The 22738-nt window shown below is 36.7% G+C and overlaps 1 protein-coding gene and 1 pseudogene across 5 annotated transcripts in view; one reads left to right on the plus strand and one right to left on the minus strand.

The window, feature by feature from the left end:
* Positions 1 to 22738, minus strand: part of LINGO2 (leucine rich repeat and Ig domain containing 2) — a 1230686-nt gene that overhangs the window by 1173666 nt on the left and 34282 nt on the right. The window lies entirely within an intron of this gene.
* LOC128779263 (tigger transposable element-derived protein 1-like) overlaps positions 9147 to 22738 on the plus strand; it is a 46368-nt pseudogene continuing 32776 nt past the window's right edge.

A 22738-nucleotide genomic window follows, 5' to 3' on the forward strand; every position in this document is an offset into this window, starting at 1 on the left:
ATGCTGTGAGAAACCTAAGCAGCCAACGAAGGGACTCACATGGAAAGAAAACAAAGCCTCTGACCCACAGCCACAGCTGAGCTTCCCAAAAGTGCCAGTCATGTGATTAAGTGAGGTGGTTTCTGATGCAGTGATAGGTAACGGACACAAATCATCAATGTTCAGCACTACAGCCATGAACTAAAATAATAACAACACAACAATAAAAATATGAATTGGTGTTTGTTTTAAAACAGGCAATGTATAACTCAAATGATACAATGTTATCAATTAATTAAGGCATGCTATTTTCAAGATATTAGTTATAAAGTAGGATTTAAATAACCTATAGTTGGATGGACAGTTGGGGCAATAATAAGGAAAATATAATTAAGCAAAGCACATTGCTGACAATACACTTAAGAAGCAGAGTATCTACAAATAACAAAAGTAGATAACCTGATTCACCCAATAAGGAATATATATAATATGTGTATCATCTACAAAGCAAAGATAAGGAGTGAATGAATAATTTTATAATTATCTTATTGTAGACACAAACAACTGAGTACAGTTATAGTTAATAACCCATTTATTTCCTGGTTTTAAAACCGTAACGTAGTTTGGTAAGGCTACCTTTACCAACATTGTCTATTTAAAATTCAATTCACTCTGGCCTGGTAGCTCCATTGGTTGAGCATCATCCCAATAAGCCAAGGTTGTGATGTTGATCCCCAGTCAGGACACATACAGGAATCAACCAATGAATACATGAATAAGTGGAACAACAAATCTGTGTTTTTCTCTCCCTCTCCATCTCTCTCTTCCTCTCCCCTTTCCCCCCATCTCAATGCAATAAGTAAATTCTTTAAAACTCAACTCAATAGTACCACTGATTAAATGCCTCATTTATCCTCTTAGCTTTTCCTTGGAAATTTTAAGAAAATATAAATCTCTTTTAACCTTCAAAACTTCCCCTGGTGATTACAATTACAACAATGAAAAACACAGTGCTTACCTCACAGTTTAAAAACTGATTAAAATATTTTTCAACTGCTCTATTATATTCTCCTTAGATTCCTACTTGCTCTCAATATCTATAGTTGGAATCCTAAAATATTTTCCCAAAAGTAATCAAGTAATTGCTGAAATATGCATTTATTGGGCCTGTGCTGTGTCCTAAACACTGTTCTGAACATTGAGAATAACTGCTCTAAGCCTTGCAGATACAGCAGTGAACACAGTGGAGCCTACACTCTCATGGACAGCACATTCTGGAAGACCCAAAAGCCTAGAAAGACTCCAAGGTAGACTGAGTAACCCCATACTCACCATTTTCCCAAAACATGAAATTGAACATAACTTAATCTTGGTATAATCGGAAACTTTACCATTACCAGAAGTATGTAATGTCTATTGAGTCTTAGATAAAATCTAATTGATTTTCTCTAGATAGTTCTAAGTATTTCAGGATTAACTTTCCAAGATTTATAATTACTAGGACTAGACAATTTTAAAAATTGTGAATGGCAAGGAAAAAATTTCTTTGTTAAATGGATTTACTCTTTTTCATCCATTATGTCCATTTTCAAAAATAAAATTAAGTGACTATGATTTACTGATATTTAAAGTTTAGGAATTTGATGAGGCAAAGCAAAGGGTGACATGAAGAATCACACAAAAGAACAAGCCAATTCCTCATGTAATGAAAAATTTCTCTTCCATTAGATCTTTAAAGTCAGATTTTCTTCAGAATAATGGATCAGAGTTTATTTTTTATTTATTTTTTATTAAAATAACACGTGATCTCACTTATATGTAGAATCTAATGAACAAAATAAACTAACAAGCAAATAGTAACAGAAGTTTAGATACATAAAACAGAGTTGCAGCTGCTAGAAAGAAGGGGTAGACAGGATGAAAGATGATGAAGGGATTAGCCAAAGAACATTTATGCACAACCACGGACACAGACAACGATATGGGGATTGACTTGGGAAGGGGGAAAGGGTCGGGCTGGGTGGAGGTGGGGAAAGAGAGAAAAAGCAGAAACAACTGAAACAGCATAAACAATAAAAATAAATTTAAAACATAAAATAAAATATATAAAAATAAAAATAGTAATAAAATTCAAGTTAACTGAAATATTTTAAAATTAGTATCTATGGTAATAGTATGTGAACTAACATGTATGTGTAAACTTATGTGGCAAAGTCAAATGCATTAAGTTTGCCTTTATATTAATAAAAAAAGTTCTACATCATCTAACTTTTAAACTGATAGCATTATTTTCCAGGAAAAAAATATGGCATGTATATAAATGGTATGTGTCTGTACATTATACACATATACTCAATGCATTTCATTGTCAAAATAATAGTTCTTTGATGACTTTGAAACAGAACTAAGAATGTGGTGTCAAGTACCATATTTTTTGGACTATAAGACGCATCCCCCAAATTTGAGAGGAAAATGGGGGTACTCTTATAGCCCGAATGCAGCTTACCTGGCTCGCTGTGGTCAGGGGGCGGCAGTGGAGTAGGGTCACAAGAGGCAGGAGCAGGGTCCCCACTGCAGGAAGCCGGCGGTGGCAGGAGTGGGGCAATGCTGCCTGCCCTGGGCTGGGAGGAGCAGGTGTCCCAGTGGTGGGAAGCAAGGGAGGCAGGAGCAGAGTCCCCTCTGCGACATACTATAGTGCTAGGGAGGAGGGTACAGGCAGTGCAGGCACGTTAGGAGAAGAAAGCCTGCAGCGCCTGCATGTGCCTCCATCCTGTGACTGGTGCGTCCCCCATTAACATTAACACAGGCAAATTCCACTGCAGGGTCATCTGTCAAGGTGGCCCTGCAGCTGTAGCAAAACTACAACTCCCATCATGCTTGCACAGGTTGGGATGATGGGAGTTGTAATTTGGCAACAGCTGCAGAGCCATAGAGGTTGTGCAAAACTGCTGTCCCCATACAAGGGTGTTGCACAACCTGTGGCCCTCCAGCAGCAGATCTCCCCACAACAGTGCGTCATCCACTGATGTTCTCAGCTACAGCGCCCCCATAACTGCGAAGGACACAGTGTTGATAGTTCTGTCATTACTGTATTTTGTTGTAGAAAGATACGATAGTGTACCATAGGCTCCTGCTGAATCTACCGTAACTGGGGAAAGATGTCAAAGCAGAAAAGAATTTCTGCTTTAAAGGATGTTATTAAATATTTTACCACATTTCTTGCTTCAAAAATTTTTTTTTCCTATTTTCCTCCTCTAAAACCTAGTTGTGTCTTATGATCCAGTGCATCTTATAGTCTGAAAAATACAGTATATTGTTAAATTTTAGGGGTAAAAGAGAATTAAGCAAGTAAAAATTTAGAATGAAGAAGTAAGTTCCTAACTGTTATAAAAAATCAATTTTTCAAAACTTATGTGATCTCAGTTATTCTTAGTTCAAAGTTATAACCTGGACTATTAATTAAATTCAGCTCTAAAATATGTTTTATTGGAGCCAAAATGTCTAGGTAGGAAGGAAGGAAGGACGAAAGGAAGGGAGGGAGAAAGGGACCATCTTACAACATGAACTCTTCAGTTGCAAGGAGTCCCTGCCACTCCCTAAATACTCTGGTCCTCCATGGGCATTTGAATGAATGACCTTGATTTAGCACGCCCGTCATTTTGCAGGTGAAAAAACTAAAGCATAAAGAAACAATTTCATTAATTGCCCAAGGCACACATATGCAATGTCATTATTATGGTATAAGTGGGTATTTTACAAAATCTTAACAAAATATATGGATGTTTTAGTAACTACTTGAGATTTGTAATATAATATATAAGGTCTAGTCTACTCAACTGAAATGCTTGATAAACTACTTGCATAATTTCAGCTGGTCACTCTAATTTGTTTGACTTTTATTTTAATACATTCACATAAAATCATTTCTAAATTTATTACAGGTACCTCAAAATTCATTTACCTCTTCATATAACCATATTCTCTTGTCAATATAAAAGGAATAAAATACTAAAAATGTAAGTAAGCAGAAAGAATTCCAGGGAAGGAAGGAGGGAGGGCGAAGGGGAGGGAGCAGAGGGGAGAAAGAGAGAAGAGAGAGGTAGAAATAGGTCCTTGGAGAAAAGGATGGCTCTCTTTTATTTTTCCTTTTATTTTTTTTAATAAAAAGGTTTAGAAATTCCTCAGTCCTGAGACTTTTCATCAAAAAAAGCCAATTTCTACATTTCTATTTCAAAAGAATATAATAATCTCAAATCTGCATCACAAGCAAAACATCGCTTATCTTGAATCACATAAACAAGTAATGGGTAGAGGATTTTTCTCTACACTTTTTAGATATTCGAGAACAGACCATACAACACCAAAGAAATTATAAATTGGCTTCTCTTTAAATCAGGTATGTCTACTGAACAAGGATGTTTCAAATAAAAAAGAAACTTTAAAATAAAAGGATCCATACAGATCATCTTTTATTACCCAGAGTGCTTGAAATATTTGTAATGCAGCAAATGTAGCATGTCTGTTTTCATACTGAAATTTAGTTTATCTGAACCAGGATGTCAGACTGTCAGCAGAAGAGATCCTCGAACATTAACGTTCTTAGTACTGCATTATCACTTGAAACGACGGAACTAAAATCTTAAGAGCTTATATGTGACATGTCAGGTCTGCTTTAGAATGAGTTCCTACAATAGACAATAAAAAACCTGAATGATAATCCCTAAAGAAATAGGAGTATGGAGGAGAGACTATAAACAAAACAGTACCTGTTCTGCTATCTTCTACTATTTAGAAAACAAAACAAACAAAAATCTGGCAACATTTTTAATTGAATGAATTGGCTGTGACGTCGGTTTGCAAAACCATACAGGTTTCAAGTGTACAAAGCACTAGAGGCTTTCAGAGCAACACAATCTTTCGCACATTTTTGGACTACATATATGCATCTGCCTTGTATCTCATTCCCACACAAATGGAAACCATCCAGGAAACCCCCCAATTCATGTTTTCAACCTGCCCTGAACACATTTGTGAAAACTAGTTTCTTACACCTATTTTAACAATTGCAAGTTTCCTTTGTGTGAGAAATGACTTGCTCTGTGGTCGCCATTTCTTTCCATCAAGAAGCCAATTTCTAGTAAGTTTGCTACACAGATCATTTTTGTACCTAAAAACAAAAAAGAATTTTGGTGGTGATGTTTCACTCCTGTATCTAAAACTAAAACTACACCTGTATTTTTCTTATTATTTCAAGGACTCTGTTTGTTTGTTTAAATAATAGGTAGTATGCTATAGCCAATAAAGTCTTGTACTAGGAATTAGAAGACCTGAATTAAATTCCCTCACATCTCTCATTGGTTTTGTGATATTATAAAAATCATGTATTTCTTTTAGATCTCAGCTTCCTCATCTATGAAACGAGGAAAAAAAACTGCCCTTACACAAATGTGAGATTAAACCAAATTAATATATGAAAATCTCTAGAAATTTCTAGAAATTTACATTACTACATTTATATATTTGGTTTAATAGATTATATTGTTTGCCTATTCATCAACCAATCTCTCACATTTTTCTTGCTAACAAATTTGTTCAACTGGCTCTAGAATCTGGCTCTAGAGGGGTGTATAATGATTGGTTTAAGATGATCACAGGCATCTTAACCACCTATGCCTAGGATTGGACTGGGGCGGTGGTTATGATTCATTTGTAGCCAAAGAAATACAGGAGAATGTGTGCAGGTGCTTATTTTTAGAAAATATTTTCCTCCATATGTGAGGAAGTCACCTCTACACTGAATTTCCTTCATTTCTGCTTTGGACACCAGCAAGTGAAGATATGATGTCTAGCACCTGGTGAGTACAATGGGAAGTCTGAGAACAAGAGCAAACATGCTGAGTATAGCAGATCAGAAAGACAGAAAGAATCAGGTCCAGGGGATATGGATAAGACAGGCATTTCATCATTAATGTATGTGATTAGGAAGTAGTAGCCTTAAAGCCTTCCTAGAGGAAACCTTAATTTCCTCTCCAGCATCAGCCAAAAAGCATAGTGTTGGCCCACTTATCTCCTGAAACATTTACTAAAATAGGTCACAACTGTTTTCTTTTTAAATACTAAATATATAATTATAAAATAAAATAACTCCATTTTTAAAAGCTTCAAAAGTGTTAGAAGAAATCCCAAAGTTACCTTGTTAGGAGGTAAGTCTTCCTGAGAAACATACAATAATCAGAAGCCATAAAATATACTATGTAATAAAGGACATCTTTGAAAAGCTGAAAGTGGAATGTAGACTAAAGAACTTACGTGTTACTTTGCAACAGAGAATTACTACTCAAGATATATATTTCTTAAAAAATTAATGTAATAAAGACAAGTTACTTAATGCAAAATAAGCAATCCATAGGGAAAAATGCAAATGCCCAATAAATGTGAAACAATAGCATAATTCATCAATATTAAAGAGAAATAGGAAATAAATATTACACGTTTTGAAAACTAATCAAACTAAAATAATTTATATGACATAGTATTGACATGATGCAGGGAAGCTACCTCACACATTTTTTGGCTGCAGTATAAATTGCTACAGAAGTATAATTTGGCTACATCTGCCAAAATCTAAAATGGTAATACTCTTTTTTTCAAAATTATTTTATTGCTGTTCAATTACAGTTGTCTGCATTTACCCACCCACTCCCCCCTACCCCAGCCATCCCCACCACCCTCCCTTGCTTCCACCCCACCTTGGTTTTGTCTATGTGCCCTTTATAGTTGTTTCTGAAAACGCTTTTACCTTCCCCCCATTATCCCTTCCCACCTCCCCTCTGGTCACTGTCAGCCTGTTCTCAATTTCAATGTCTTTGGTTATGTTTTGCTTGCTTGTTTCTTTTGTTGATTAGGTTCCTGTTAAAGGTGAGATCATATGGTATTTGTCCATCACTGTCTGGCTTATTTCACTTAGCATAATGCTCTTCAGTTCCATCAGATGTTGCAAAGGTATAAGCTTCTTCTTTCTTTCTGCTGCATAGAATTCCATTGTGTAAGTGTACCATAGTTTTTGGATCCACTCATTTACTGATGGGCACTTAGGTTGCTTCCAGCACTTGGTTATTGTAAATTGTGCTGCTATGAACATTGGGGTGCACAGGTTCTTTTGGATTGGTGTTTCAGGGTTCTTAGGGTATAATCACAGCAGTGGAATTGCTGGGTCAAAAGGCAGTTCCATTTTTACTTTTCTGAGGAAATTCCATACTATTTTCCACAGTGGCTGCACCAGTCTGCATTCCCATCAACAGTGCACTAGGGTTCCCTTTTCTCCACAACCTCTCCAGCACTGTTGATTTGTTTATGATGGCCAGTCTTAAGGGTGTGAAGTGGTATCTTATTGTGGTTTTAATTTGTACCTCTCTGATGGCTAGTGATGCTGAGCATCTTTTCATATGACTCTGGGTCCTCTGTATGTCCTCCTTGGAGAAGTGTCTGTTCAAGTCTTTTGCCCACTTTTTAATTGGGTTGTCTGTCTTTCTGGAGTGGAGTTGTGTGAGCTCTTTATATATTTTGGAGAACAAACCTTTGTCCAAGGTATCATTGCCAAATATGTTTTCCCATACTGTTGGCTCTCTTTTCATTTTAATGCTGTTTTCTTCAGCCATGCAGAAGCTTTATTTTGATGAGATCCCATTTGTTTTTTCTTTCTTTTATGTCCCTTGCTCTAGGAGACATATTGGGGAAAATATTGCTGCGTGGAATGTCTGAGATTTTCCTGCCTATGTCCCCTGCTAGGACTTTTATGGTGTCATGACTTATATTTATGTATTTAATCCACTTTGAACTTATAAAATGGTAGTACTCTTTGTATCTACTGTTTTTGGTTTTTTTTCTTTGAAGAGCTTCTCCCATCCTATGTATTAAGGTGGAGAGTGTCAATGACAGCATTGGGCATGCAGTACTGTGGATTCCTCATTTTCATTTTTGCTTTACGTCAAAATTAGGGACATAAGAAAAGTGGATGAAGTCCCACTGAAAAAAAAATTTCACATGGTTCCTGAAAGAGAGGATTCTTTCTTTACTTTGATGCACGTAAGGACCACATAAACCTAAATCAACTGGTGGCCATCTTTCCTGACACATGGAGAGACTTTTTCTGAAAGTAAACCTCACACAGAGGAGAGCAGATTGAGATTTGGAGACATTTAAAAACTTGGAATGTGTTTTTTTCAATACATCATGCCAGTATACCTCAGAAACTTTTCTTATATTACAATGGCTTTTTTTCCTCTGTGGGCTTGAGCATCTCAGTTAATTTTATTTGTATTTCTGTCAGTTGCTTCTGAAAAAAAATTGATATGTTCAAATATTCTCACATTTCCAAAATAAATTATTTTATTTTATATAAAATTATATATGTTATACATTACATATTAAATTTTATACATATATACTCTTAATAGCAACAACCTTAGCAAACAACCTTAATTCCCACCTAAAAGAAGAGACTGGTTTAATAAATGATGGCTCATTTTTATAATATTAAAATGGCATTAAAAATAATGAGGTAGACACATAAGTCTTGCAAGGAAAATTTCCCATATATATTGATTCATAAAAAGCAGAGTTGCAATATAATATATGTCATATGACAACAAATAGATTTATCTAAGTGACATGTCCATATATTATATAATTGATAGAACAGCAGTAGAGAGATGCAAGATGAACAGTTCTTACCTCTGAGTTAGGAAGTATAAAATTAGACAATTTTTTACAGGTACTTTTCATTTTCTTCTGCTTCACAGATAAGGCAGGTTTTGTTTTTTACAAACTGAAAATTTGTGGCAACCCTGCATCAAGCAAGTTTATCAGTGTCATTTTTCCAACAGTATTTGCTCACTTCATGTCTGTGTCACATGTTCATTTTTCTTGCAATACTTAAAACCTCTTCATTATTGTTATGTTAGTTATGGTGATCCATGATCAGTTACTATTGTGTCTGTTTAGGGAACCATGAACTGCGTCCACAGAAAGGGGTAAACTTAAGAAATGTTGTGCATGTTCTAACTGCTTAACCGACTGGCGATTCCTTCATTTCTCTCTTTCTCCTCAGGCCTCCGTATTCCCTGAGACACAACAATATTGGAATTAGGCCAATTAATAATCCTAAAATGAACTTTAAGGGTTTGAGTGAAAGGAAGAGTCTCACGTCCCTGACCTAAAGTCAAAAGGTAGAATTTATTAAGCATCATAAGTAAGGCATGTCAAAAGCTGAGATAGGCCAAAAGCTGGGTCTCTTGCACCAAACAACCAAATTGTGAATACAAAGAAAAAGTTCTTGAATAAAATTAAAAGTACTACTCCAATGAACACACAAATAAAAAGAAAGTGAAATAGACTTATTGCTGATATGGAAAAAACTTTTGTTTTTTTCAAGATTTTTATTTATTTATTTTTAGAGAAGGCAGAAAGGAGGGAGAAAGTGAAGGAGAGAAACAGCAATGTGTGGTTGCCTCTCACATGCCCCCAACCAGGGACCTGGCGCACAACCCAGGCCTGTGTCCTGACTGGGAATAGAACCAGTGACCCTCTGGTTTGCAGGCCAGCACTCAATACACTGAGCCACACCAGACAGGGCTGGAAACAGTTTTAATGGTCTGAATGGAAGACTAAGTCAGCTACAATATTCCCTTAAGCCAAAGAGTAAGCTAGAGAAAAACCCTGTCTTCAATTCTATGAACACTGAGACAGGTGAGAAAGCTGCAGAAGAAAAGTTTGAAGCTAGCAGAGGTTGGTTCATGAGGTTTAAAGAAAGAAACCATCTCCATAACATAAAAATGCAAGGTGAAGCAGCACATGCTGATGTAGAAACTGTAGCAAGTTATCTAAAAGATGAAGATAAGATAACAAAGATGGCTATGTAGTAGGCAGTTAGCCAGGCAAGAGCAGAGCAAGAACAGTAGGCCAGGTATAAAAGGTCACCAGAGCAGAAAGTCCCAGGTGCCTAGCAACAGACAATTGCAGAGTGGACCTCATACCCAGAGTAACCTTTCCTCCCCAGCATATCGCTGTCGCATGGTTCAGAGCCCCTGACCTTTTATATCACTGGTCATTTGTTTGGTACTCTCCCCCGGCCTTTCCTCCTCTAGCATGTTGCTTGTTAGGTGGTAGACGCCCTTAGAGGAGGAACAAGGGGACCAGAGAATAGCCTCATAAGACTCCCATCCAAAGCCCTTGCGTGATCACACTTTTAAACATTAAGCCCTCAGGACAATGAGGTCCTGACACACATCGGGTCAGTTGACCATGGACACAGAGTTTTGGTCAAACTGGAGATAACATCCAGGTATTGGTTGCCTTTCAGTTCCAGGCCCAGAAAAGCAGCAAGGCCAGAAGAGGCAGTGCCGTGGCTGACATCAGGACCACATTCAATGAGTAATGATCCCCTGCTCTGGTATTGACCAATCAGTGGAGACTACAACCCTGAGAAATCTCCCCTAAAATCCCCACCCTCAAAAGCCCTTAGTGTAATAGGAAATAAAAATGTTATACTACTCTGACTTACCATGAAATGGAATTAGAATAAGATGTACTAACAAACTGATAAAAAGAACTCGCACTGACCATTTCTTTGAGAGCATACTGCAAGCACCAGCAGTTCCAGCTCCTGCTTGTGCAAGACACAGCCTTGACTGTGACTTCAGGCGATGCAGGTCACCCAACTGCAGGAACTTGGCTGGCACTGACAAGTTCCAGGATGCTGATATTAAAGATCCATGTCAGACCACCTAGGACACTGCCAGCACGTTCACAGCCTCTCCCCCTGATCTCTTTGGTCTCCTTGTCCCTCTTTCTCCTTATAAAAACCACTGCCTGCACTGAAATGTTAAGATGAGCTTTGAGATGAGAGGCCTCCATCTTCCAGGTTGCTGGCAACTGAATAAAACCACTCTCCTTTATATCAGCACCTGCCTCTTGAATACTGGCTTTCAAAGCGGCAGGCAGCAGGACCTATGTTGAGTTACATAAAGATGGTGGGCCCAGTGCAGCTCGCTCTCTCGCTCTCTCTCTCTCTCTCTCTCTCACTTCCTGACCTTTCCCCACCCCCTTCTTTTCCCAGTGTGCTCTCTCTGAAGCAGGCACTCATCTTTGCCTCTCTCCATCCTCCAGGCATGTTACCTCTGCTTTCCTCCTCCTACACTCCTATAGCCCTACTTTTGCCTCTGTAGCTTGTTTCTTGAGCCCACATAGCCCAACTGGCTCACTTCTTCCATGGCTCACATTTCTACCTCTGTGTCTTTCTAAGTAAAATTTGCTTATATTTGAGTCTTGGCTCTGAATTCTTTCTTAGCCAGAACTCAGGTACTGAAAATGCTGAAATGAGGTCCAATCACCACTAAACAATCTGGTGCAATCTCACCACTAACAGCTACACCAAACATCAGATTATCAATGTAGACCATGCAGCATTGTATTGGAAGATGCCATCCAGGCCTTTCAGAGCTAGAGAGAAGTCAATGCCTGGCTTCAGAGCTTCAAAGAATAGGCTGACTCTCTTGCTAGGGTCTAACACAGCTGGTGACTATAAGTTGAAACCAGTACTTATTTTCTATTTCAGAAAGCTAAGGGCCCTTAAGAAGTATGCTAAATCAATTTTGCCTGTGCTTTATAAGTGGAACAACAAAGCCTGGATGACAGCACATCTGTTTTCAATACATCTAATTAAATATTCCAAAACTCACTATTGAGACCTACTGCTCAGAAAAAAAAGAATATTCATTTCAAAATATTACTGCTCATCAACAATGCACCTGATCACCCAAGACCTCTGATGGAGATGTACAATGAAATTAATGTTTTCTTTCCTGCTAACATAACATCTACTCTACAGCCCATGGATTGGACAGTAATTTTGTCTTTCAAGTCTTATTAATTAAAAAAATACATTTCATAAAGCTATTGCTGCCATAGATACTGATTCCTCTGATGGGTCTGAGCAAAGTAAATTGAAAATCTTCTAGATATGATTCACCATTCCAGATTCCATTAAGAACATTTGCGATTCATGGGAAAAGGTCAAAATATCAACATTAACAGGAATTTGGGAAAAGTTGAGTGGATGTCTTTGAGGGGTTCAAGGCCTCACTGGAAGAAGTAACTGAAAATGTGATGGAAACAACAAGAGAACTAAACTCAGAAGTGAAGCCGGAAGATGTGACTGAACTGCTGTAGTATCGTGATAAAATTGGAACAGATGAGGAGTTACTTCTTATAGATGAACAAAAGAAAGTGGTTTACTGAGATGGCATTGACTCCTGAAGAGGATGCTGTACATATTATTGAAATGACAATGAAGAATTTAGAATATGAGATAAACTTAATTGGTAAAGTAGCAACAGGGTTTGAGAGGATAGACCGCGATTTTGAAGGAGGTTCTCCAGTGGGTAAAATGCCCTCAAACAGCATCACATGCAACAGAGAAATTGTTCATGAAAGGAAGAGTCAGTCAATCTGGCAAGCCTTCACTGTTTTCTCACTTAAAGAAATTGTCATGGCCACCCCAACCGTCACTGACCACTAACCATTCTGATCAGTCAGCACCGTCAACATCGAGGCAGGACCCTGTACGAGCAAAACCATTGTATTTTGCTGAAGGCACATTTTTCATCAGTAAAGTATTTTTTATTAGGTATGTACATTGTATACACTTAATAGACTACAGTATAGTGTACACATAATATTTATATGTACTGGAAAACCAAAAACATTTTGGGACTTGCTTTATTGACAGATTTGCTTTATTGTGGTGGACTGGGATGAACCTGCAATATATCCCAAGTATGCCTATATTCCAAATACTTTAAAAATTCTCTAGTGAATATTAATACACAATTTATGTTATAAAAATGCAAACACATAAGTAAGTTTACCTTCTGTTTAAAGATAACAGTCTGTTATAATAAGAAAAAAATTATTTCTTTAAAATTAATAGAGCAGTGCATCCTTTACCACAAGGTATGAAAGGAATCTCTACCTACAGATTATGGCTATACTCTTATAATGCAAAATAATTTCAAAGAGTAAACTGTATTTTGACAATTATAAAATGGTGACATCAGTATGTCTGCTAGTATTTTTGTTATGAAAGCTATAATGAATTATGATAGAAAATTTTATTATAATTTAGCAATCACAGATAATCTCAATCTTTCCACTTATTTAATATAAATCTACCCAATTAGTGATATCCCATGAATTTTAATTGCTCACAGAAATGACTCTTGGTTTACTTAAAATCAGAACTCAAAGTTGGTCCCAGTGAATTTAAAACTCATTTAATTTAATGTATATTTTTGAATAGGATTATTTCATTGGAGAAATTCTTTAAAAACAGAACTCTGGATTAATATTGTCTTAACATGAAAAAAATACATTGTTAAGTGATTAAGTTTTGATTTCATAGAAGATATTTTGGTCCCTTATTACAAAACATTAACAATCACTGAAATTAAATATAAATAAAATTAAAGAAGTAATATAGCAATGAAAATCCATAGAAGAAAATTAATCTCTTAAAGCTGTTGATCCTAACTAAATTTAGTAACATAATCTATACTCAATACCAGTGTGTTTCAACTATTACTCCTTATAATTGACCTCTTTCTTCACAGATCTTTATTGAAAGCAAGCAAATAACAACAAAAGACATACATACAGCAGAACACCTGGACACATGAATAATCATGACTTATTTACAAGAAAATTAAATCTTACCTCCTTTTTCTGCTGACAAGAGTAGTCTCTCTCCATAAATCCTTACTCATGTGCATATGCATAGCACACACTATCAAACAAACTCTCAGTTCCTGGGTTGATTTAGTGCATAATTTCAGTATAATGTTACATATTAAGCATGTTTGAAAGCTGAAATAGGGAAATCAAAATTATGGGCCTGCAAATGTTTCCCCATATTTATTTTTCAACATTTTACTACATTACCACACTACCATTTCATTTTTTTAGAGAGATAAATAAGGTTAAGAAGAGTTCTAAAACGGTCTTATTTTTACTGAACAGATAAGATCATCAGTGTTGTGGTACGGGACAGGGCTTAGCCAAGATTGGGATAGGCCCTCCTGATTGCTACTCTAAGATAGTTTAGTTGGCTATTCTGGAAATCAGAAATAAAATATATCACCTGTAATGCAGCAGCGATTACGTTAGGGTTTCTCCATCCCTGTATGATTAATTTTATCTTTATTAACTATCAATATACATGCTTCCTTTTATACACATGGCAAATAAAATAACTTGAGTTACTGTAAAGTGACAACTATGATAAAGGATTTCCCAACTATATCATATTCCTAAATCAAGTCACTACCACACAGGAGGGAGCTCATTCTACTTAGGTGCTCTGGTCTTTTGTGAGATTATGGTTTCCTGATGTGGTAAGAGAAGGAACACCAAAGATGTTTAAGGAAAAAAGTTCCAGCCATTACTTCACACTTTGCATTTTATCAAGTGTCCTTCAATCAAACTTAAATATCTGCCATTTGAAAACCACATATGAGATTAGTACTACTACTAAGCCATGATGTCCATTTGAATTTCATCTTTTTGAAGAAATATTAAGTGTCATGAAGAAAGAATGAAGTCCAGTTAAAAAAAAATCTCAAAAGAAACCACCAGCCAAAAAGAAACCAACCAGCATACCAGAAAGTATCTAAAAATATATTTAAAACAATTATTAAAAATCATTATAAATGTGTGATTCATGAGAAAATCTATCTAGAGCATGAAAGAAAATAGTACCTTAGAAAATTAGAATAAATTGTTCCCTATTTTACCACATTAACATAATGATTAAGGCTAGTTATAGTGTTCTGTATCTTTAAAAAATCATTTTTCCTTTGATATATTATATATTATACTATACCAAAGAGTCAGAATTGAAAACAAATATATGAAAGATTTATCATGTAGTTTATGAAAAACCATTTGTCAGACATAGGATATAGCATCAATTTTACTGAGATGAAATTGCTCATAGGATATAGTCAATTTAGGGAAACAATTTAGGGAAAATGTGTAAAATAAGATTAAGCTTTGTCTAAAAATTAAAAAATATAAATGTACAAACACACTTGCTTTCATTTTTGCTTTGAGCAGGCATGTAACAGTAAATACGATGATCTATTTCACACTATATTCTTGAAGTTTCACATTGTTTCAAATAAAATTGTGTATCATGTGTTTCATCTTCTCCCTAGGACTCATCCTTCATCCTCCTAAGGCATGGGTGATAAATAAGAAGCACATTTTTAACAGCTGTCATCCTTCATGTATACCATATTGTGAAAAAGTAAAATAAAATTTTCTTGAACTAAAGAATACAGTAAAATACACTTTGTTCCAAAGTCTTCACGTTATATCTTTATGAAAATACATAACTCCAAGAACAGCACTTCATATTATAGTACTTTCTGTGTTTAGAATGATACCAGAAAACTGTTTAACTTAAATTTCAAAGGTAGTCTTTCAACTAAGCTTTTGAAATTATATAATCTTAAATGGAATTATACTGAAAATCCCTTTTATGCCTCATGGCAACCAAACCTATCAATTATTTATCAAGAATACAATTAAAGAGGCTTTTGAAGTCTTCTATATGCTGACCACAACCAAATGTAATCAAACCATATATGAAAAGGAAGCTCAAGAAGCACCAAATCAGGACCTAGAGAGACTAGGTTACAAATCTATAGCAGGGCATAGTTTAGATGCCTATCATGTCCATGTGCATATGAAGAAGCTCCCACACTAACAGGTGGCACATGAGACTGGCCAAAAAGAAATGTATTCAAAAAATATAACAGTTGGGTGTGGCAGTTATGGAATGGGCCACCCCAGGGTTGAATTCCTGCTTTGTCATTTATTAGTTCTGTGAATTTGGACAAGACCTTTAGTTCTCTGAGGCTTTAATTAAAATAATGACAACTACCATGATATTCAATGTTCCCTGAAATTGATGAAATACTATTTTTACATGGGCCTTTATCGATATGAATATATGACTATATGGAGTTCTGATTCTGCTCTGTGAAGAGACAGCTGTTTCCCTACTTCTAGGACATTCAGTATTTCACTGAATATTATGAGAATCTGAATTAAAATTCACCTCATAAGCATGACATTTCTCTTGGGGTTCAGAGCCTTGACATCAACTTCTTGACATCATGAATCCTGAGGAAATTTTTTAAGTATATCTGAGAATTTAATGGGGAAAAAACTCAAATAAAAGTTTTTTAATCTTTAAATTATCAGAGAATTCTACTTTCCCTTCTCTCTACACTCTGTTTCAAACTGTCTTCCTCATGAAGGCACGGTACTAAAGCCACAAACAGTAGCCACTGCACCCAAGTCTTCATTTAGGAATCTTTACTGAGCATTGCCTATGGCCCAGGCTTGGCACCAAGCCCTCATATGCACATACTCCATCTAAAACCCTTTGGGTGAGGGAGAAATATTTATTGTGCACCTAGAAAGTTCCAGGTATTTTACATATATTATTTATAGGGAACTGTTCCATGCGTGGGAAATGTAGCCCAGCTCCAACTTGGAAAAGCCAGTGGGTGCGAGGTTCAGCAGGCAGGACCCACGCACATGGACAGGTTCTCCCCCGGGGAATCAGGCCTGCATTGTACCTAGGCTGCTATGAGACTTGCTTTTGCTAAAACTCCCTCACCCTGAATTGAGGCAGCAAATATTTATTGAGTATCTTTAACTTCCTGAAGTCTGTGCTAAACCACCCAAATATGGAATGTAACCAGTTCAACTACTTTCCCCCTTGAGCTGTAACATCCTTCTCTTTGAAGTAATTACCAGCATTCTGTCCTTTGTTGTCTGTAAAAGGTAATCACCCACAGTGAACCTGTGCACAGTAAATGAGGACCATCCTCCATGTAATGTGCCCAGAAAAGCAATAAAAGCCTGTCCAGGCAAGGGTCGGCTCTCTCTTGGGCTCTCTCTAGCCCTCACACCCCCTCTCACTTAGAGAGTAGCCATGCCATCCCTTTTCCTCCACAGGATTTCTGTAGTCTGTGTGTATTTTTCTATTGCTGCCACAACACAGGATCCTGCTGGCCAGGATCCGTGTCAATTATTATAACATTTTATCTTCACAACAATACCAATTATGTTATATCCTCATTTACACATGAGAAAAAGAAGGATTTCAGAAAACAGGCAACTTACTGAAGGTCACCTTGCTTCAATACTGCCTTTTCTGTCAAATTCTCTCACCCTGTTTCTCCCTCAGATTACTACTAGGACTCCCCTGGTGGCCTCAAAGACATATGAGTCTTAGTGACACTGGAATTGATGTATGAACACCTGAAAGACAACTAATTAGGGAAGGTAGTAAAATAATCAGACATATTCCAAGGAAAGGTGTTTCCCTCCCCTCGTCTTTGTCTTGGCCACACTGTTCTTACACGTTCCCCCTCCAAGCACACACAACAACAGTTGTATGATTAGCACTGGTCTCCCCCTTCAACATCCAAAATGAACAAAAGGGTGTATTATGCAAACTGCATAATCTTGTTTATCTGTCCTTATATTTATATGCATAGGAAAGAGCTCAACTAACTACATTCCATGCAGGAAACCTGGCACCTAGGAAAGAAGTGAAAGTATCAATTTGTTTCCAAGCATTGCAGCCCCAGGGAATGCTACTAGGAAGTGCAGAAGATGAGACAACTATCAAGTTAAAGGGACAGATGTTACATAACAACATAACTGGAATTTCTACAAACTTCAATACAACTTTTAACTTATATTATGAAATATATTCTTTCTTTTGCTTTCTGACAGACTGACAAGAACCAGCAGCAGTAAGAAAAAGGGAATTATCAAGTAATTCCATTCCCTGAAGGAAAAAATTAGAATTTGACTGACAAACAGGACTTGGAATCAAGAAAAATCTTTAACTGAGCAACACAGAAGACAGTTTTAACCCTGACGAGTCAGCTGGCATAGGCCCACCCCTGACTTGGCGCAGCCACATAGATGGCCAGTGCTTACTGAACAGGACCACCAGAAATAGATGAGGGATTGGTCGGCAGTTTTAGTTCTTTGGAACACTAAAAACATACTAATCTATCTCTTCCACGTGAAAAACATGACATTATAAGTGTGGCTATAAACATAAAACAAATTAATTAATAAATATTATAAAAGCAGCAATGACTAATTTTGTGTCTCCGGGTTACAAAGCAATTTTTCCTATAAAATAAACTACATACTTACAAATCAGACCAACCTTACACTGAAAATTAGGTCTTGCACCATTTCATGTAAGAGAAAACTGGGGTATTTTAGATATTCTTAATCTCTTGGAATTTTTAAGTGAAGAAGTCAGGTTTACCCCCCTAAGGGCCCTACAAAGAAAGGTGATAAATATGAGTGTCAGTGTAATCATGTTGAAAAGTGTCCCCAAATACCAAATGCCAATGAAACAGTACTTGACCAAGTTAAAATTACAAAAGCAAATTATTACCTCCTTCTCTCCTTCTTACCAACCTCCATACCTTCACCCTTAAATTCTTTTAAAAATAATTTCCAAGTATTGAACATCTACCATTACCTCTCATCATCTCCCACACCTTTGGTAGTTCTATTATTTCCCTTCTTTCCTCTGATCCTTTTTTTCCTATTCTATACCCTTTCCTTCTCCATTGTTATGGCCTTGGATTTATCTATACATTCATACATTTATCCACCTATCTATTCATTCAATCAATCAACATGTTATGTACCAAGCACCAACTATGTGGCATCCTTACACTAAGCATGGGGTGAGGGACGAAGAACTAAGACAAAAGTGATCTCTATAATCATTATCTCATGTTCTAGCAAGAAATAGAGTAACTTGTACATAATATATTTTTAACTTCTATTGAATTACAAGCTACAAAAGATACTTATTGGAAGCTACGAGTAGAAAAAGGTAATCCCTCTCTGGTCGTAGTGAGGAAAACTTCCTCAGAGAAGTATCTTTTGAGCTGAGTTCAGAAGGATGTGTTAAGATTAACTAAGCAGACATCTAGAGACCTCCAGGAAAAGGAAAAGAAAGCAGCAATGTCCACGAGAACAAAGCATCAGGGCATTCAAGAAACCAAAGGCAGGCTTCTACGACTACACGCAGAGTACTGTAAGCTGAGTTAGTTGAGGCTGCTGACATAGTGAAGGACCAAATCACTTACTTACTAAAGATGCTGGTCTTTATCTCCCTGTAAACTGATAAGACAAAATGCCCCCTTTTTACTCTAAACCTAAAATTCTGCCAGAAATAATGCTTTCTTATTTATGTGGTATTTTGCACACCTTATTTACTCCTTACTCCATAATTCTATTGTCCAATGCCCTTTAACAAAACAAAGGGAACTTTTAGACAAGTGTCCTTTCTTAGATCCCAGGTATGCTTGTTTCCCAAGAGAACATTCTCAGTTCCTGATCACTGAGAGCACTTACTTCTGAGCACTAATATATGCTATGGGCTACTTCCCTAATGTATGTGCGAAAATCTACACATGAATGCGTGCACACTTTTGCAGTATAGTTCCACAATAAATTACAACAGACAGAATTTTAAAGCACAGAACAAAGTGGACCCTAGGCAAAGTCCACATTATATTTTCAAGTCATCGTTGCTATATATATATTTTGCACTTTACAATGATTTTGTTTCAAAATCAAATGTTAAAATTCAATCAGACAACAGATAAAAAAGAGCAACTCAGTTAAATAACCTTCTTGAAAAACATATTTATTCCATAAACTTGAATGACTATATAGTACAAAAATATCAATAGTTAGGTTGGTAGGAGGAAGGCATCAGTGCAGGAGGATCCCATACAGGGGATGGGGAGAGAAAGAGTCTCATAACAGGACTTTTATTCCCTTACCTCAGCGTGGGGAAACACACATATGCATGTGTACACAAACATTCTTTCTTCCACACAAACATAAAAATGGAGAGTAAGCAAGAATATCTGGTATATTTTTTAATTCTGTTTCCTGCCCCTTTCAAAAGACACTATTTGAACCTCAGAACTAAATGAATAAGAATGCAATTATGCATCTACAGGGCCTTTACTAGGTGGAAGTTTTCCACATTACATATGAGAGGTTATACATATTTTCAGGTTTGGAAGAATATATATATCTCCAAATTTTATACCTTACACACATTATCCTAGACTCAGAAGTTAACATGGTTTTGACAAACGAGTAATTCCAAAATCCAGACTACTGTAGCAGGCAAGAGACCATGTACATCCTATGTTTCTTCTGTACTCTCAATTTTCCTATGTCATTGTCAACATGAGAAGCGTTCAAACCTGTAGAGAATTTTTGTGAGTTTATTTGAACCAAACAGATGACAACTGTCAGGAAGCAAAATCTCAACGGATTGAGAAATGCTCCAGAGAATGGCAGTTTAGCACCCTATTTTATACATTACAATAGAAAGAGGAGCCATAAAGGGGTTACAAGAAATCCCTTAGTGATAGATTAGCGAGTTAGGAGAAAGTAAAGTTCAAGGAAACCTCTGGGACTGGATAAAAAGCAAAATGACAGACACTTTTACACAAGTGGGTACAGAATAGTAATAGTCAACAATTAACATGGAAACAAAAGCAATGATGGGATCTGTGGTCTCCCCCTGGGGCGGTGCCTGTGCTTTCAGGGGTCCAGAAAAAGGAAATTTGACACTGCAAAGGTATGTTATCATAGTTATAAAAAGACAACGACAGGCTCTATTAAGGTAAACATTGGCTCTGTTAGGGAAAAACATCAGCCTAGGACATGACTGCCTGCCATGAACTGTTTTTAGTTAATATGTTTTAATTTCAGGCCATCCTTTGTGGTTGCTTTAGGCCTCTCAGGTTATAAGGTTTCCACACAGGCCTCCCCTCAGCTTTTCAGGTTTTGATGTGGCCCCTTTTCTTCCACATAATCGAAAATCAGAGATAATTTTTCTGCTTCTCCAGACTGTGTTCTGTATGTGTGGCTGCATGTTTTTCCAAGCTTCTACCACCTTTCTTCATGCATACCTTCCAACCGTGAAGAAATCATTCCTTAAGCAGAAGGGAGTTTAGGATACCCTAAGGGTTTCTGGAAATATGTGGTCCACTTCTATCCTTTCTACCTACCATTTCTATTTTAACAGTTAAAGGGAAAATAGGCAAAGAGAGTAGAGCTCTTGGTACAAATACTTAATGATGTTATCAAGATAATATTTAAGGCTAGAGAACAGCAACCAGGGAAGAAATAAAGAGGGGAAAACACCAACAAACAACAAAAACAGAATAGAAATGTTTCTCAGAGAGTAAAATTGGCTGGTACATTATCCATTTTATTCCTTTTTACTTTTTTGATACAGTGGTTTTGGGTAGAATTTACTCCCCTAAAAGCACTTTCAACATCTATTGAGAGAGTACTTTGCATTTGTAGTGGCAAAGTAACTGGTTTTATACACACACACACACACACACACACACACACAATTAGGAGAAATGTCCTGGCTGGGTTGCTCAGTTGATTGGAATGTTGTCCCATACACCCTACCAAAAGGTTGCCAGATTGATTTCCAGGTCAGGGCACATACCTAGGTTGCAGGTTCAATCCCTGGTGGGAGCATGTATAGAAAGCAACTGATTTACGTTTCTCTCTAACATTGATGTCTGTCTCTCTCTCTCTTCCCCTCCCTCCATCCCTCCCTCTTTCTCTCTCTTTCTCTCCCCACCCCCTCTCTGTAAACTCAATAAACATACTCAGATCAGGATTTTTTTTTTAATTAGGAAGAGTATAACCACATGATATAATAGTAAGAATGAGTTTTGAAATTATAAAGGCTGGATTCAACTATCTGGTCTGCCAATAATTAATGGTATGACCTTGAACAATTTACAAAACCTTCAAGAGGCAGTTTCCTTATCTATGAAATGGGAATGAAAATGCTGACCTCATGGAGTTACTATGAAAGTCAGTAAGAGTTCCTTTGCAGTACAGAGTAGACACTCAATACAAGATGGTTTTTATTATTAAAAGTATTATCTTCTATTATAATGATTAAATTGACTCTATCACATATGTATTATCTAGAGATCAAAACTTTTTATGTACCTAACTTTGAATTTAAGAAATTCCCAGCAGTTTCTCACCAAATAACTTATCACTTGGAATGTCATATAAAAATATAAATCTCAGACACTGCAATGTTCTTAGATGCCATGAGACTATGACATCATGGTCTCACAGCACCTGGACCATGAGGACTAGAAGACAAATTGAGAGGGTTCATTAAGTTAAGTGGAAAGTCAAAAACAATCCTGGAAAAGTGGAATAGAAAGAAAAAAACATCTGAAGTCTAAATAAATTGATTTAACAGATAATGACCAAAAAATCAGACTGATGGTCTTCTTACTGATGGGACCATGATCTTTCAAAGCAAGGCAATGTGACACACCAAGAAACCCAGGCAAAACCACCCTGGAGTCGGCCTACCTATTATTCTTCTGAGGAAAGGGAAAAAAAGCTTTACATTACCATAGACATCAACAGAAACACAGACAAATTAACATATAATGGCTTTCTTAAACTCGGCTGAACAAAGACAAAAGATATTTTGAAATGCGGCACTTTGTGCAGTTTGGGGTGTGGCTGTGGACACTGTGGTCTCTGTGAGAGATTACCCCTG

Source organism: Desmodus rotundus, chromosome 1 (assembly GCF_022682495.2).
Source record: "Desmodus rotundus isolate HL8 chromosome 1, HLdesRot8A.1, whole genome shotgun sequence".
NCBI lineage: Eukaryota > Metazoa > Chordata > Mammalia > Chiroptera > Phyllostomidae > Desmodus > Desmodus rotundus.